This window comes from Lathyrus oleraceus, chromosome 5, assembly GCF_024323335.1.
Source record: "Lathyrus oleraceus cultivar Zhongwan6 chromosome 5, CAAS_Psat_ZW6_1.0, whole genome shotgun sequence".
In the NCBI taxonomy this organism is placed as follows: Eukaryota; Viridiplantae; Streptophyta; class Magnoliopsida; order Fabales; family Fabaceae; genus Lathyrus; species Lathyrus oleraceus.
This window is the reverse complement of record NC_066583.1, coordinates 87,427,337-87,442,765: the sequence shown is the minus strand read 5'-3', so window position 1 is coordinate 87,442,765 and position 15,429 is coordinate 87,427,337. Positions and strand designations below refer to the sequence as shown.

Here is a 15,429-nt window from a genome sequence, read left to right as displayed (position 1 = left end):
TCGTCGGTAAAAATCGGCATGTCCTAAGAAGCTTCGTACTTCTCTCACAGTTTTCGGGGGTTGAAGGTTTTCGATTACCTCTATTTTGGCTTTGTCTACTTCAATTCCTCTGTTCGAGATGATGTGTCCTAAAACAATTCCTTCTTGTACCATAAAGTGACTTTTTTCCCAATTAAGTACTAGGTTTACTTTTACACATCGCTCTAGAACTCTTTCTAGGTTTTCAAGGCATTCTTCAAAGCTTTGTCCGCATACGGAAAAGTCATCCAGAAATACTTCCATGATGTTTTCTAGAAAATCGGCGAATATTGCCATCATGCACCTTTGGAAGGTTGCGGGAGCATTACACAAGCCAAACGACATTCGTCTATAAGCGAAGGTACCAAAAGGACACGTGAACGTTGTCTTTTCTTGGTCATCAGGGTGAATTGGTATTTGAAAGAAGCCTGAGTAACCGTCTAGATAGCAGAAATGAGAATGTTTTGCTAATCGTTCTAACATCTGGTCAATGAATGGTAAAGGGAAATGATCTTTTCGGGTTGCTTTGTTTAGTTTCCTATAGTCAATGCACATTCTCCATCCCGATTCGATTCGTTTGGTTATAGTTTCTCCTTTTTCATTTTCAATGACTGCTACACCTCCTTTCTTTGGTACTACATGTACAGGACTAACCCATTTGCTATCAGATATAGGATATATGATACATGCCTCTAATAACTTGGTTATTTCCTTCTCCACTACCTCACTCAGGATCGGGTTTAGTCTCCTCTGGTGTTCCCTAGAAGTTTTACAGTCTTCTTCTAGCATGATGCGGTGCATACAAATAGAAGGACTTATTCCTTTAAGATCGGTGATGTTGTAACCTAGTGCGGTTGGATATTTTCTTAAGATATGCAGGAGTTTTTCTGTTTCGAGTCTTCCTAGGTCAGCATTAACTATCACTGGTCGTTCAAGTTCTAAGTCTAGGAATTCATATCTCAGATTTTTGGGAAGTGTTTTCAGGTCTAGGGTTGGTTTCTTAAGGCATTGCGTAGGGTCCGGTGTTATTGCTAAACATTGGTTAAGTTTGTCTTCTACAAGATAGTCAGATGATTTGTCTTTTTCTAACTCTGTTTCTTTTATGCATTCATCGATGATATCCATGAAGTAACATGTATCTTCTATTGCAGGTGCTTTCAAAAATTGGGAAAGAATGAACTCAATTTTCTCTTCTCCTACTTCGAAAGTGAGTCGTCCTCGTTTTACGTCTATGATTGCACCGGCCGTTGCTAAGAACGGTCTTCCCAGTATAATGGGTGTAACTTCATCTTCTCTAATATCCATAATTATAAAATCAGTTGGAATGTAGAATTGACCTATGCGCACTGGAACGTTTTCAAGAATTCCTACAGGATATCTAACGGAACGATCTGCTAGTTGCACAGACATTTTAGTTGGTCTTAATTCTCCCATTTCCAGTTTCTTGCATATGGATAAAGGCATAACACTAATACCGGCTCCTAAATCGCATAAGGCTTTGTCAATGACAAATTTTCCTATGTGACAGGGTATAGAGAAACTACCTGGGTCTTTAAGTTTAGGAGGCATATTCTGGATTATAGCGCTACATTCAGCGGTGAGTGTAACGGTTTCGCTATCTTCAAGTTTCCTTTTATTAGAAAGAATTTCTTTTAAGAACTTGGCATATGAGGGCATCTGCGTAATAGCTTCTGTAAACGAAATTGTGACGTTTGATTGTTTTAGTAGGTCAACAAATTTTTTGAATTGGCCCGCATCTTTGGTTTTAATAAGCCTTTGAGGGTAAGGGATAGGTGGTTTATAAGGTGGTGGAGGTACATAAGGTTCCTTCTTTTCTACGGTTTCCTTATTACTCTCTTCCTTTTCCTTAGGTTCACTTTCTTCCTCAGTTGACTTTTTAGAGTTTTGGTTTTCTATCCTTGGGTCAGACGGTCCTTCCACTTCCGTTCCACTTCTCAGTATAATTGCATGAGCGTGGCTTCTTGGGTTAGGTTGGGGTTGGCCAGGAAATGTACCAGTTGGGGCAGCAGTAGGCGCTTGTTGTTGAGCTACTTGTGATATTTGTGTTTCCAGCATTTTGTTATGGGTAGCCAGGGCATCTACTTTACTTGTTAGTTGTTTAATTTGTTCGCCAATGTGTACATTCTGGTTTAAGAAATCTTTATTGGTTTGCTGTTGAGAAGCTATAAAGTTTTCCATCATGATTTCCAAGTTGGATTTCCTAGGGGCGTTATTGTTAGGTGTAGATGGGATCGGCTTTTGATATCCTGGAGGTATAGCTGGGGCTTGATTTGGAGATTGTCCAGGTGCGTATAAAGCATTATTACTCTTATATGAAAAATTGGGATGATTCTTCCAATTTGAGTTATAGGTATGCGAGTAGGGGCTTCCTTGAGCATAGTTTACTTGCTCCGCTTGGATTCCTGTTAGGAGTTGACAATCTGCAGGAGTGTGACCTTGGATTCCACAGACTTCACAATTCTGAGTTATGGCTACCACGGTGGCTGGAGGTGATACATTTAAACTTTCAATTTTCTAGACCAGAGCATCCACTTTTGCATTAACATGATCAAGGTTACTTATCTCGTACATGCCAATTTTCGTTTGAGGTTTTTCTACCATTGTTCGTTCGCTTCCCCACTGATAGTGGTTTTGAGCCATGCTTTCGATAAGTTGGTAAGCATCAGCATAAGGTTTGTTCATTAGTGCACCACCTGCGGCGGCGTCTATTGTTAACCTCGTGTTGTACAGGAGACCATTATAGAAGGTATGAATTACTAACCAGTCTTCTAAACCATGGTGTGGACAAAGTCTCATCATGTCTTTGTATCTTTCCCATGCTTCGAAGAGAGACTCGTTATCTTTCTGTTTAAATCCATTTATCTGGGCTCTTAACATAGCTGTTTTGCTCGGCGGAAAATATCGGGCAAGAAAAACTTTCTTCAACTCCTTCCATGTGGTGACTGAGTTGGAAGGAAGAGACTGAAGCCATCTTCTAGCGCTATCTCTTAATGAGAAAGGAAAAAGACGAAGTCGAATTGCCTCTGAAGTGACACCATTAGCTTTAACAGTATCAGCATATTGGACAAATACGGATAAATGAAGGTTTGGATCCTCGGTAGGATTTCCAGAGAATTGGTTCTGTTGCACTGCCTGCAACAGTGAAGGTTTAAGTTCAAAGTTGTTTGCTTCGATTGCGGGTGGAGCAATACTCGAATGCAGCTCATCTTGCGATGGAGCGGCGTAATCTCGAAGAGCACGAGCTGGTTCTGCCATCTCGGGTATCGGCGAAGGAAGAAGATTTTTGAGATCAGGAAGTTCGACAGGAGGGAGATTGTTTGCAGCACGATATTCCCGAATTCGTCGTAAGACTCGGAGATATAGTTCGATATCATTGATTCGTAAGTAGAACGGCTCACCTTGTGAGCGAGTGTGTGGCATACAAATCAACGAAAGAAAGAAAAGAAAAGGAAAATAAGCCCTAGTCTCTACAGCGTAACAGAAGAGTTACGATATCGACTAAATAAAAGTCCCCGGCAACGGCGCCAAAAACTTGATCACGACTTTATGAGTCGAATTTGGGGTACAAACTGCAAGTGCACAGTTCTATCGCGTAGTTTTAAAAGATATCGATCCCACAGGGACTTATGAATCGATATACCGTTTTCTAAGGTTACTTCGTAAAGCTAAGGCGGGTAATACTTTGATTGTTTGGGGAAAAGTTAAAACTAAAAATAGGATCTAAATTAAATATCAACTAAACGGATATCGGTATGTAGTTCGTCGTAATTAGGGAATCAATTCTTCGTTGGTTTCTTGGTTTTAAAATAAATCTTTTCAGTTGACACTATTGATTAAAAGTCTTATCTCAAACTCTCGCTCTGTTGAATGAACTATGATTTTATATTAACGTAGCTGTCACTTATTAGTTAAGTCAAAAACCACTTTTTGAAAACAATAGAATCCGTAGAAACTCTTTTTAAAAAACACTAATCGTTTAAACACCCTTGTCTCAAACTCTCGCTCTGTTGACTTAGGTTATATAATTAAATTCAAATGCTTAACTCTCGTCCTCACATTCAACCTTTAAAAATACTTTTTGAAAAAGATTAGAATTTAATTAACTCTAAAAATTGCTCTCGCCCTGATCTAGAATTAATGTCCAATTAACACTGTCCAGTCAAAAACTCAAACTCTCGTTCTATTGATTTTAACTTCTTTATGTCTTTTACTTTCGTACAAAAACCTTGTTATTAAACCTGTAAATTGAGACCGTGAAAAGAGTGATTTTAATTTTAAACTTAATTAAACCAACTTAGTTTTGATTCCTTCATTCCGCTTACTTTACATACCGATACCTAAATAAATTAGCCAGACATACTAAACAGATCTAAATAATCAGCATGCATAAACAAATTCATCTCAGGCAAATAATATAAATAAACAGTAAAACAAAGCATATATAAATTCAAACAATAATTAAAGAACCTGAGTAATTAACAGCAGTCTCGAACATCCACCACAGACCGATTGGATTTGTTCTTGAATTCTCCAATCAGACAGAAAAATAAAAGTGAAGGAATAAAAATCTAGGGTCTAACGTAAGGTTAGATCTAGTAAAAGATACACAATAGTTTCCGGTGTAGAAACTATTGTGCGAAAAAGAATTAATTAAGTGCTGAAAGCTTAACTGGAAAAGAAAATAAAAATAAAAACTGCAATTAAAAGCAAAAACAGTAAAGAAAAATAATGGTATGCTTGCACGGCTGGAAGAAGAAAATTGAACGAAGTCGGAGAGCTTCTGCAGGGTTTGCAAGGCCAATATTTATACTGGTCACTTTGTTGTAACGGTTTCCAAGATTCTTCCGTTCACGTTCCAATGGTCAAGCGTAACAATAGGCCTCAACGTCTTTGTTGCGCTTCTGAAGCCAAAAATATAGGAGAATGGTGTGACGTTTGTCACACCATGTGTTACGCTCGTAACACAAGTGGGTAAAGCGTGACGCTCGTCACAGCCTGTGTGACGCTCGTCACAGGCACAGCGCCTGTGTTTTTGGGTTGGGCTTTGACTTTTGATATTTGCTTCTTTTCATTCTTTTTGCACCTCATTTTCTTCCTTTTTTACTTGTGCTTCAAATAAACTACCTGAGATAAATAGAAAGAAAATACCGAGTAATATCGCGTAAAATGAAATAAATTGAAGTAAATAATAATATAATTTAATTAAATTGAGTCCTAGAATGTGATATTATTTCATGTTATCAATGTTCCATCCCCACGTTTTGATTTTATGATGGCGACGGATATTGATGTTGATTGGATTAGTTACCATCAGAGTGTTATCGCTGTGATCGGTCCATCTACCCTGGCCACCACTCCATCTGATGTAGAAGATGGTTATCTGGAGTGGTATTATTGTGTTTCGCATCCACGGTTGGTCCCTCCCCATCGTGACGATCCAAGAGAGGTACCAGTTCTTGTATATGACGCCGGACCATCTGATCCTGATTGGGCTCGTGTATCTACATTGATTCATCGCTATTTGAGACAGGTTAATACCGAAGAGAAAGATCCACAGTTTGCTGATTTATTTGAAGCTTTGCATATTTCTCGTTCACATTGATTTATGTATTAAGTTTTAGAACTGAATATAATAGACATAATATAAAATTCATGTTTTGATTACATATTTATGTTTTGAGTACATATTCATGCTAATACAGGTGTAAGTAATTGCCAATGTTGCATACGTCCTGCAAATCCTAACATCCAAGTAGTTGCTGTATGAGAACGATATTTCCTCCATACTAATGTGACCGGTGGCAATGGAAACCCCTCTTTCATGTTAACCTAATAAAGTAAAATAATTAAAATATTAAGTCATATAAAATATTAAGTGAAATAATTAAAATATTAACAAACCAATGCGTACCTGAACCCAATGATTATGGTTAACAAAACCAATGCAATAAATAGATATATTTGGTGAATGTGAACTTGTCATCGGAAAGAAAGTCATGCACGGATTGCCTAAACAGACAAGTACAACATTATAGCGATTCGCTATCAAGTAACCCATATCTGGTAGACTCAACCATTTTTCAGGTGGCTGTGAACCAAAGGATTCTATCATCAAAGATTCTCTCACTTCTGACAATCGATTAGAAAATAACTTGTCATACAAAGTTGACTTATCCTTGTCTATTATTTCCAACCCCAACTCTCTGCGAACCATTGGCCAACCATCCTCACCATATCCATGTAATTATGCAATGACTCTAAATCCACAATTACCATCTGATTCAACATTAACTACATCTTCAATGTATGACCTAATATGATTAGGAAATTGAAGAATGAATTGTGGTTGCTTCTTTGATAATTTTAACTTCTTCGAAGTCTGTGATGGTTGAGATTGCCTTTGTGAAGATTGAGATGCCTTTTCAACATACTCATGATACGAAGGGTCCCTATAAACATCATATTCTGCTGGTGTTTTCCCTTTCTTCTTCACTCCTCCTTTTGTTTTTAGTTTCTCAGGTGGTGGACACAATGGAGTCATTGTTGGGTATGCTAGTTCACATACCCTACTCTTTAATGCCCTTTTCCCAATAACATCTAATGACCTAAATCGTCTCCATAATTCATCCATTGCACAAGTCATATCCACCTCTGATCCATCATCTTCACCTACCTCTAACTCAACTTCCATAGTTAGTTTCCTCAAATGAACATGAACATCATCAATGGGCATCGGTATACCACCTAGTGTGTATCTTCCTAACTCACAAGCACAAGGTAACCCATAAGATGTTCTAAGAGTACAACCACATATTTGCCTGTTTGTTCCAACATAATCAACTCTCAATAACTCTTCAGCATTACGTCTCAAAGCAGCTCGAGATACGGAACCACGCAAATAACCATAAAAGGGACCTATGTGCGCGTGCCCAACTTCGTAAAAACTCTTTTGAAAAGAAGCTCTAATGTTTCCCAGTTGTAACCTCAAGTTGTTATTCATGGCTTCCCAACATTTGACCATGTCACCTATACTGTTTCCTAACATCTGCTTTAACTTCCAATGAGCAGATTCAACCCTAAAAATATTGAAAATAACATATAAAAAATACATAGAAATAATATCACATATAAAAATAACACTTAAAAAATTATAAGACGTACCGATTAGTCGTTGTGTTACCCAAATGTAGCACTCGATTAATCCATGCTCCAACAAATCTATGCTTATGTGGAGTCAACCATGTGCCTTTCACATAATTAATAAATACACTATAATCAACACATGCTTGCTCAAGTTGATGCAACCATTGACCATACTCAACCTCATCACTAGCCCAAACAACTTCCATCCATAATGTGTCTATCATCTTTTGCAGGTCATTCACCACATGTTGTTTGCATTTGGCACCAACGTTTTTGTTAATGTGAAATCTACATAGCAAATTAATCGACCTGGGAAACACAATTTCAATTGCTTTCATCAAAGCAAGATCTCGATCTGTCAAAATCACTTGTGGACACATGTCTTTCTTCACAAACAACTCTTTTAGTTTCTCCAATACCCAACAAAAATTCTCTGTCTGCGCAGACTCCATGTACGCAAATGCAACAGCAAAAGTCAACTCGGTCGATGTCATGCCAACAATTTCAAACAAAGGTTGTCTATATTTGTTTGTCTTGTAGGTGCTATCCATAACTAACACAATCGTAAAAATATTCAACAACTTAACTGAATCAGGATGTGCCCAAAATATCTCTCTCACCACTTCCGAGTCATCCTTTTTTCTACTCCAATAGACATAACCTGCATCCTCAATAAGCTTAAACAAATGTTATATCTCACTCCTAGGACCTCTTATCTCTTTTTGTATCACATTTTTATGCTTGTATACTTGTGTAATCCGAGTGACATTCTCAGGATCTCGGTCTTGCAAGGAAAGCAATATGTGTCTAGGGGGTACATGTCTCTTTGTCAAATCAGCGATATGTTGCTTCTCATCTGTGGTCAACCTACCGATAAACGAATGACCTTCTAATCTATCAAGTAAACCATGATTATGTAACCCACATTTTACATCAATCTTCCAACCAGATCCATCTTTCGCCGGAGTCGACCTGATTTTAAATGGGCATCCACATTTCTTGGACGCACTTTGGGTACCACTATCAGTCCTCTTGTGTTTCCCACCTTTATCACAACCAAATATTAATTTGCTACTTCTCCCTCTCTTCCCTGTTTCAGTATCTGAACGACTGATAATAACAGTTACTTTATTATCGATTCCAACCTCTTTAATCCATCTGATAACCTCTTCTCGTGTACCAAATCTTTCAGTCGTTATAAACGCATCAGTAGTATCTACACATATTTGGGGAAGATTTTCCATTCCTGCAAAATAAAAAACAGATTAAAAAAAAATAAAATAAAAAAGCAAACCGGAACACTTATTGAAAGAGTTCCGGTAAACAAATTTACACAAACCGGAACACTTCTTCAAAGAGTTCTGGTATGTCTAAATTTGTTTACCGGAACTCTTTCAATAAGTGTTCCGGTTTGTAACTTCTTTCTGATTGAACCGGAACTCTTTCGTGAAGTCTTCCGGTTCATTGCTTTGTGTGTTCCGGAAGTCATTTTTGAAGTCTTCCGATTTGGGAAAAATACATACCGGAAGTCTTTTTGCAGGAGTTCCGGTGCAAGGGGTGTGAAAGTGTAATTTCTGAAATTTTCAACTGAATGATAAAAATGAAATGGTAAATTGGTTAAAACCAATTAAGGGTAGAATGGGAATTTTTAAAAAATTGTAGGGGTATGAGGCTAACTGTATGGGTACAAGGTAAAATTTTCATTATGCTAGAGCACTGTATTGGAATTCCAAGTCATAAAGATCCAAGGGAGATAATGTTGACACATGGAAAGGGAAAGAAAATTTTTAAAAAAAAGGAAAAAAAACACATTATTCTCATTCCCAACTTTATTCCTCCTCTCGTCTTCAACCTCATATGCTTCTATCTTCACTCAACAACTTTCACCACCTCCCTCCGCCATGAGCTCTGACAAGGGTGGCCAGAAACAGAAAAAAAATATACCAGCTCAACCGCCCTTCTCTCCTTAATACGAATCCAGTTTCCAAATTTCCAAACTCCAAACGAGAATAATTTAGTTTCAAATCAAAATAGAAAACCCTAATCCTAAAAAAATGACAACATGTTTTCAGGAAATCAACATGGGGTTTGTGATCAGCACAAAGAGGCGAACATACTAGTATCAAAATAACGCAAAAGAGACGAAGTTACCCACGCAACCAGAGCTAGTCTCGTGAGCTCGACGAATAAATTTTGGTACATATCGAACACAACTTCCTTTTTTGTATGTTTTCCTTATATTATCTTCTTCTACTTGTTCTCTTCTGGATGGATTTGGTTGCTCTGTTTGCAGGTTTTGGAAGGGTTATGTTCAAGCCTCCATTAGAGCTTCAATTTGAAGCTCTAATGGCTTCTGCTAAACTTTGAAGTGAGGAAGTATTTTCTGCAGAATTTTTGGTTCAATTTTTTTCTCTCTATTGTACAGTTCAGTTTGCTTATATAGGTGGGAAGATGATGAAAATTAAATTATATAAAAGAGAGGGAAAGATGAGATGAATTGAGTGAATTTTTCTGTTAGTGATTGTTGAGTTTGGAGGGAGATATTTGGTGATCTAAATGAACTTTCAATTGTAGCCTTTGATTAGGATTTAGATGAAATGAATATGAAATGCAATGTAAATTCTGTTTTTGTTGAAATGTGACTTGAAATGTAATTTGAATTGCTTTTAAACTTGTAATTAAAAGTTATGTGAAGTTGTTGAAATTGTGGTTTTGTTTGGAATTTGAATGAAATTGTGAATGAATTTTTTGATGTCAATTTGAGTTTTCAGTGTGATTTACAAAAATGTGAATGAGGTGTGGTGGTGCCAACAATGATTTGGATCAACTTTAGCTTCAAAACAAGATTTTATGATAAAACAACTTGAATTTGGATTGATTTGGTCTACAATGGTTTTACATGATGTGAAAAAAGTTCAAAGGATAGTTCGGAATTTGTTGAATTTATTGTTAGAATGAAGGAACGTAAGTAAATTGACTTATTTGGTTTAATTTTCTTGCTTCATATATAGAATTTTTAACAAAAATAACCCACTTTTTCAAGGAAATTCCCAAAATACCCCTAGTTTCAAAAAAAATCCTAAACTACCCCACTTTTAGGAGGAGACGCCAATTCAATTGGAGACTCCTCTTAAATACTTGAATGGAGGCGCCAATTGGATTGGCTAGGGTATGTGCCCTAGCCAATCCAATTGGCGCCCATGTGTATAAGTTGATAAGAGGCGCCAATTGGATTGGCACCTCAGTGTAAAATGCATTTTTTTTGGTAAATGGTATACGTGATAGATAAATTTGAAATAGGACCAATTGATATTAATAAAATTTGCCGTTTACACAAAAAAGCCTAATGGTGATGATCGGGATCACCTAACCAACCTCCGGTCCCACATCCTCTAGCTATCCTAACCCGTGGCCCTAACCCACGTTGATGATTCAGTACCGGTGTTTGAGCATCTGAGGGGCCAGGAGTGTCACTACCAACTACAGGAGAAGGCCTGTTGAGGTAGTCAGACAAGTCGGCATAGTCTTCAGTATGCATCAATGGTGTACCGTCGTAGCTGAGCTCATGACCCACGCCAGAGAAGTTGGGTTGTGGTTGACTCATTGATGGACGACCGAGACGGTTAAAGGGAGACATGGGTGTGAATGATGCGTCGAGGAAAGGTTGGAAAGGTTGTTGGGGTGTTTGGTAGAGATAGGTTTGTTGGATGTTTTGGTTTTGTGAGGTTTGGGCTTCTTGGCTATGGTAGGAGGAGGGGTGGTTGGTGTTGAACGATCGTTGGGTGTTCTGGATAAGGCGACTTTGGTAGGGTGATAGGGTGGGTGTGAAACGATGTTGGGTATTAGGTTGAGGGTTAATTTGTTGGTTGTGGTATGGGGTATGCTCTTGGTATTGGGGTTGGGTGTATGACATGTTTTGGTTGTATGTTTGTGTGTTGGTTGGACGGAACGTTTAACGGACAGGGGGTTGTGTGTATCTGGTTTGACACTGTTGTTAGGGGTTTGATGTTGAGGTGTCAGGTGTGTAAGTCATCTGGCGTGGGTCGTACAAGTACATATCCTCGACGATGAACTCAAAACCAACCGATTTGTACCAAGCCATATAAGTACGACTTGGTTTTTCTTCAGTTGGCATGACTGCGTCAGTTAAGACATGGTCATGGCGGTGCTTCCATTTGCGACACTCCGATCTTGCGAAGCTTTGCCATGGACTGAAGTTCCATTGGTCGTTAACTTTGCGCAGATGCCATTCTCCTAGGCTAGCTGGGGGATCGGGGATGTTTTAGGGCATACCAAACTGCAACTTCACACGATCACTGTTGTGCATCTCCACAGTTGTGAACCGTATTATCGGTGTGCATGCAGTCCATACGCCCGCGTCTTCAGTGTTGACCTCATGGTTATGATCCAAATTAAGGTATGGACGCCAAATAAACTGAAATGTGAAAGAAGATAGGATTATAATCTAGGTAGAAGAAGTTAACAAAATATAACAAAATAATTAAGTTATTATCCTTACGTCTGTCGGTCGAAGGTGATCCAACAGATTGCGATACTGAGTAATACAATGTCTTGGACATCTGTTGCAATTCATACCACGCGCAGACCATCTACACCAAAAAGTCAAAAAATATTAGTTAGAGATAATAATGTTTAAAGAAGTAAGTAAAGATATAGCAATTTAAACAACTTACTTTTGTGCATACGGAAATGTGAAAGGGTTGTTGTTGACGGATGCTAGGGACGGTAGTCTTGACCAACCCCATGCTTGTAGCAAAACAGCACATCCAAAAAATGTAGATGTATCTTTGTGTGAGTTTTTGCACAAGGAGCTATATAGATAGGCTAGACAAGCAGATCCCCAAATGTAACTTCCTATTCTATCTACATGTCTAAGTAAAGGTAAATACATAATATGCATGCTAGAACCACTACCTTCGGGAAATAAAAACGAGCCAATTAACAACATAATGTAACACCTAGTTTTTATTATTCGAGCATCTTCGGTAGAATGCTCATCTAAGTATAAACTATTATAGTACGACTTAAGGCGTGAAAGTAGTATACCTTGACCTCTTGCATTATCATCTAACAAATCAGTCTCCAAGAGATCCATGCAAATTGAATTTGCATAGTTAGTTTTACCATTAACAACCTTACCTTCAATAGGAAGTCCCAAAAGCATGTAGACGTCTTCTAACGTCACGGTACATTCACCGGTTGGGAACCAAAATGTGTGTGTATGTGGTCACCATCTTTTGCATAAAGCTAGAATAAATTTGTTATCTACGGACCAAGACAGAATCTTGCTTATATGACCAAAACCGGCGAGTTCAACATAAGGTTGAATCATTGAGTCCATATGGACATATTCGTGGACCCGAAATCGGAACCTTGATACATCCTATAAAAGAAAGAACAAAAAACTTGACTAAGTTGGTATGTTAAAATAAAAGGGGGTTGGTGAAGATGAAAGAAAAAAAGTTAACAAAAGAAAAAACTTACATATGTTGCGATGTTTGCAACCGTTCCTCTATGTGATTCGCCCATTGTGAGGATAGCCATTTTATCGGGGGGTTGGTGAAGATGAAACTACAAGAAGTTGTTGCAGATGAAATTGTAGAAGAAGTATTATAGAAAAAGTAGTGAGAGTGATGGTATGGAAGAAGTGTTGATGGAGTGGATGTATTTATTGGAAAATGAATGAGAGCATGAAAAGTTGTGCTTGCATGGTGTCTCCAATTGAATTGGAGACCATGTACAACCTTTCAGAGGTACCGCCATTCAAATTGCCGCCTCCATAGGGACATGCATGCAAGACCTAGGTCTGATTGTTTGGTTTCGAGGTCTGCATGCATGCTTTGACAAGGTGTCGCCAAATGGATTGGCGCCCATGTGCAAGGAATGAATGGGGGCGCCAATTCATTTGGAGTGTGTGTCTGCATGTCTGACACGTGGTTGTCCTCTCTCTTGCATGCTGAACATGTCACTTCTTAGTGTAAGAACAAAATTAGTTCTACAATAGAATTCCAGGATTTTGATGATAACAAAGGATGAAACCAAAAATGGCACCCTAACGAAATTTTTCTAAGTGTGCAGGACTTTGAACAGCAACAAAGGACTCTGAGCATTTTATCAGATACAAACATTGATCAGATACAAAGTGCTAGAAGATCAGACGCATCTGAGGAAGAAGTGCGCCCAAGAAGTTCTGAATCTGAGCAAAGTAAGACAGTAAAAAGAACCAGAAGCTCTAACATCCACTGGTCTTAGTTCTGATGATCTAGAATACTAGTACTTTGAGAAGCTCTGATGTAACTTCAACATAATCTCCTTCTGACGTATGACTCCGATATAACAAGACTCTGATGAAGATTCACCAAATCCAGAAAGAATAACGGAAAGAATTTCTCAATATGGAAAGGAAGTATTTTAAGAAAGAAGTTATTCAGGGAGACAAATTGGTTATGGCAAGAAACACAAAAGTAATGACATTGAATGCTCATCAAAGACCAATATTTTGTCATCACTCCAACGGTCCTTCTCACTACTATATAAAGGACAACCTACCTCATTGAGAGACACAACAACAACGTACAGAAAAAGTTATTCATATTCTCTCTCAATTTTTCACGAGCTGCTGCTCATACGTGAAAACTCTTGCTCAAATATTTTGCTGTAATACTTGCTTACTCTTAGAAGCACTTTCTATTACGAATCTATTTTGCTAAATTGTTTTTGTTCCTCAAGTGACTCTGCGTAGTCTGTATACTTGAGAGGATTTAGAGATCACTCTCTTAGACGTTTGGTTGTATAATCTTTCAAGATTAGTGGATTAAGTCCTTTTTGAAGGAGAAATCACCTTGGTCGGTGGACTGGAGTAACTTTGTTTTCTAAGCGAACCCGTATAAAATTTTGTGTGTTCTTATTTGTTGAAAAGCTTTTATTTTTCTAAAACAATTCAAACCCCCTTTATTGTTTTTCTCACCTTCAGTTGGTATCAAAGCTTCGGCTCTGTTATTGATTTTCTAATCAAACACTTAACAGTGTAGAGAGATCCAGAACGAGAAAAACTATGGCCAACACCAATGAAAGAGATAGTTACAACGCTAAGCCTCCAGTCTTTGATGGAGAGAAATTTGATTACTGGAAAGATAGAATTGAAAGTTTCTTTATGGGCTACGACGCTGATCTTTGGGACATTGTCACAGTTGGATACATACCACCTGTAACAGATGCTGGAGTTGCCATTCCCAGAAGCAAAATGACAGATGATCAGAAGCTTGAATTCAAGAATCATCATAAGGCCAGAACGATACTTCTCAATGCCATATCCTACAATGAGTATGAAAAAATTACCAACAGGGAAGCAGCTAAAGAAATACTTGACTCCCTGAGGATGACTCATGAAGGAAAATCTCAAGTCAAAGAAACAAAGGCTCTGGCTCTAATCCCGAAATATGAAGCCTTCAAAATGGAGGATGATGAAGATGTAGAGGTAATGTTTTCTAGATTTCAAACTCTAATTGCAGGTCTCAAAGTGCTAGATAAAGGATATACAACTGCGGACCATGTCAAAAAGATAGTCAGAAGCTTGCCAAAGAAGTGGAGACCCATGGTCACAACCTTAAAGCTATAAAAGGATCTGAACAACATCAGCCTTGAAGAACTTGTCAGTTCACTCAGAAGTCATGAGATAGAACTGGAGGAAGATGAGCCTCAGAAGAAGATCAAGTCTGTAGCACTAAAGTCCAGATCTGAAAGACACAAGTCGGACAGAAACAAAGCCTTCCAGGCCGAAGAAGAAGACATTGATGACTCTGAAAAAGAAGATTCTGACGATGAGGAAGAATTATCCCTTATGACCAGAAGAGTAAAACAATTCTAGAGAAAAAGGAATAATAACTTCAGAAAACCAAGATCCAAAGGAGATCGATCAGAATCAACCTCAAAAGGTAAATCTAACAAAGATGTTACGTGTTATGAATGTAAGGAAACAGGTCATTACAAAAACGAATGTCCCAAGTTGAACAAAGACAGTTCCAGAAAAGAGAACTTCAAGAAAAAATCCTTCAGAACCAAAAAGGGACTGATGGCTACCTGGGACGACAGTGAATCTGACTCATCAGAATCAGACTTTGATGAACAGGCAAATGTGGCACTCATGGCTACCACCTCCAAGAACACTTCAGATGAAGAATCTGAATCTGAAGAGGTATTTTCTGAACTTTCTCGATCTGACCTAGA

At 38.2% G+C, this 15,429-nt stretch overlaps 1 non-coding gene across 1 annotated transcript; it reads left to right on the top strand.

Moving 5' to 3' along the window:
• Positions 1-2,809: 2,809 nt before the first annotated feature.
• LOC127088565 (small nucleolar RNA R71) lies at positions 2,810-2,916 on the top strand. Its single transcript, XR_007790396.1, has one exon. It is a non-coding gene; the product is annotated as a small nucleolar RNA R71 (small nucleolar RNA).
• Positions 2,917-15,429: the final 12,513 nt, after the last annotated feature.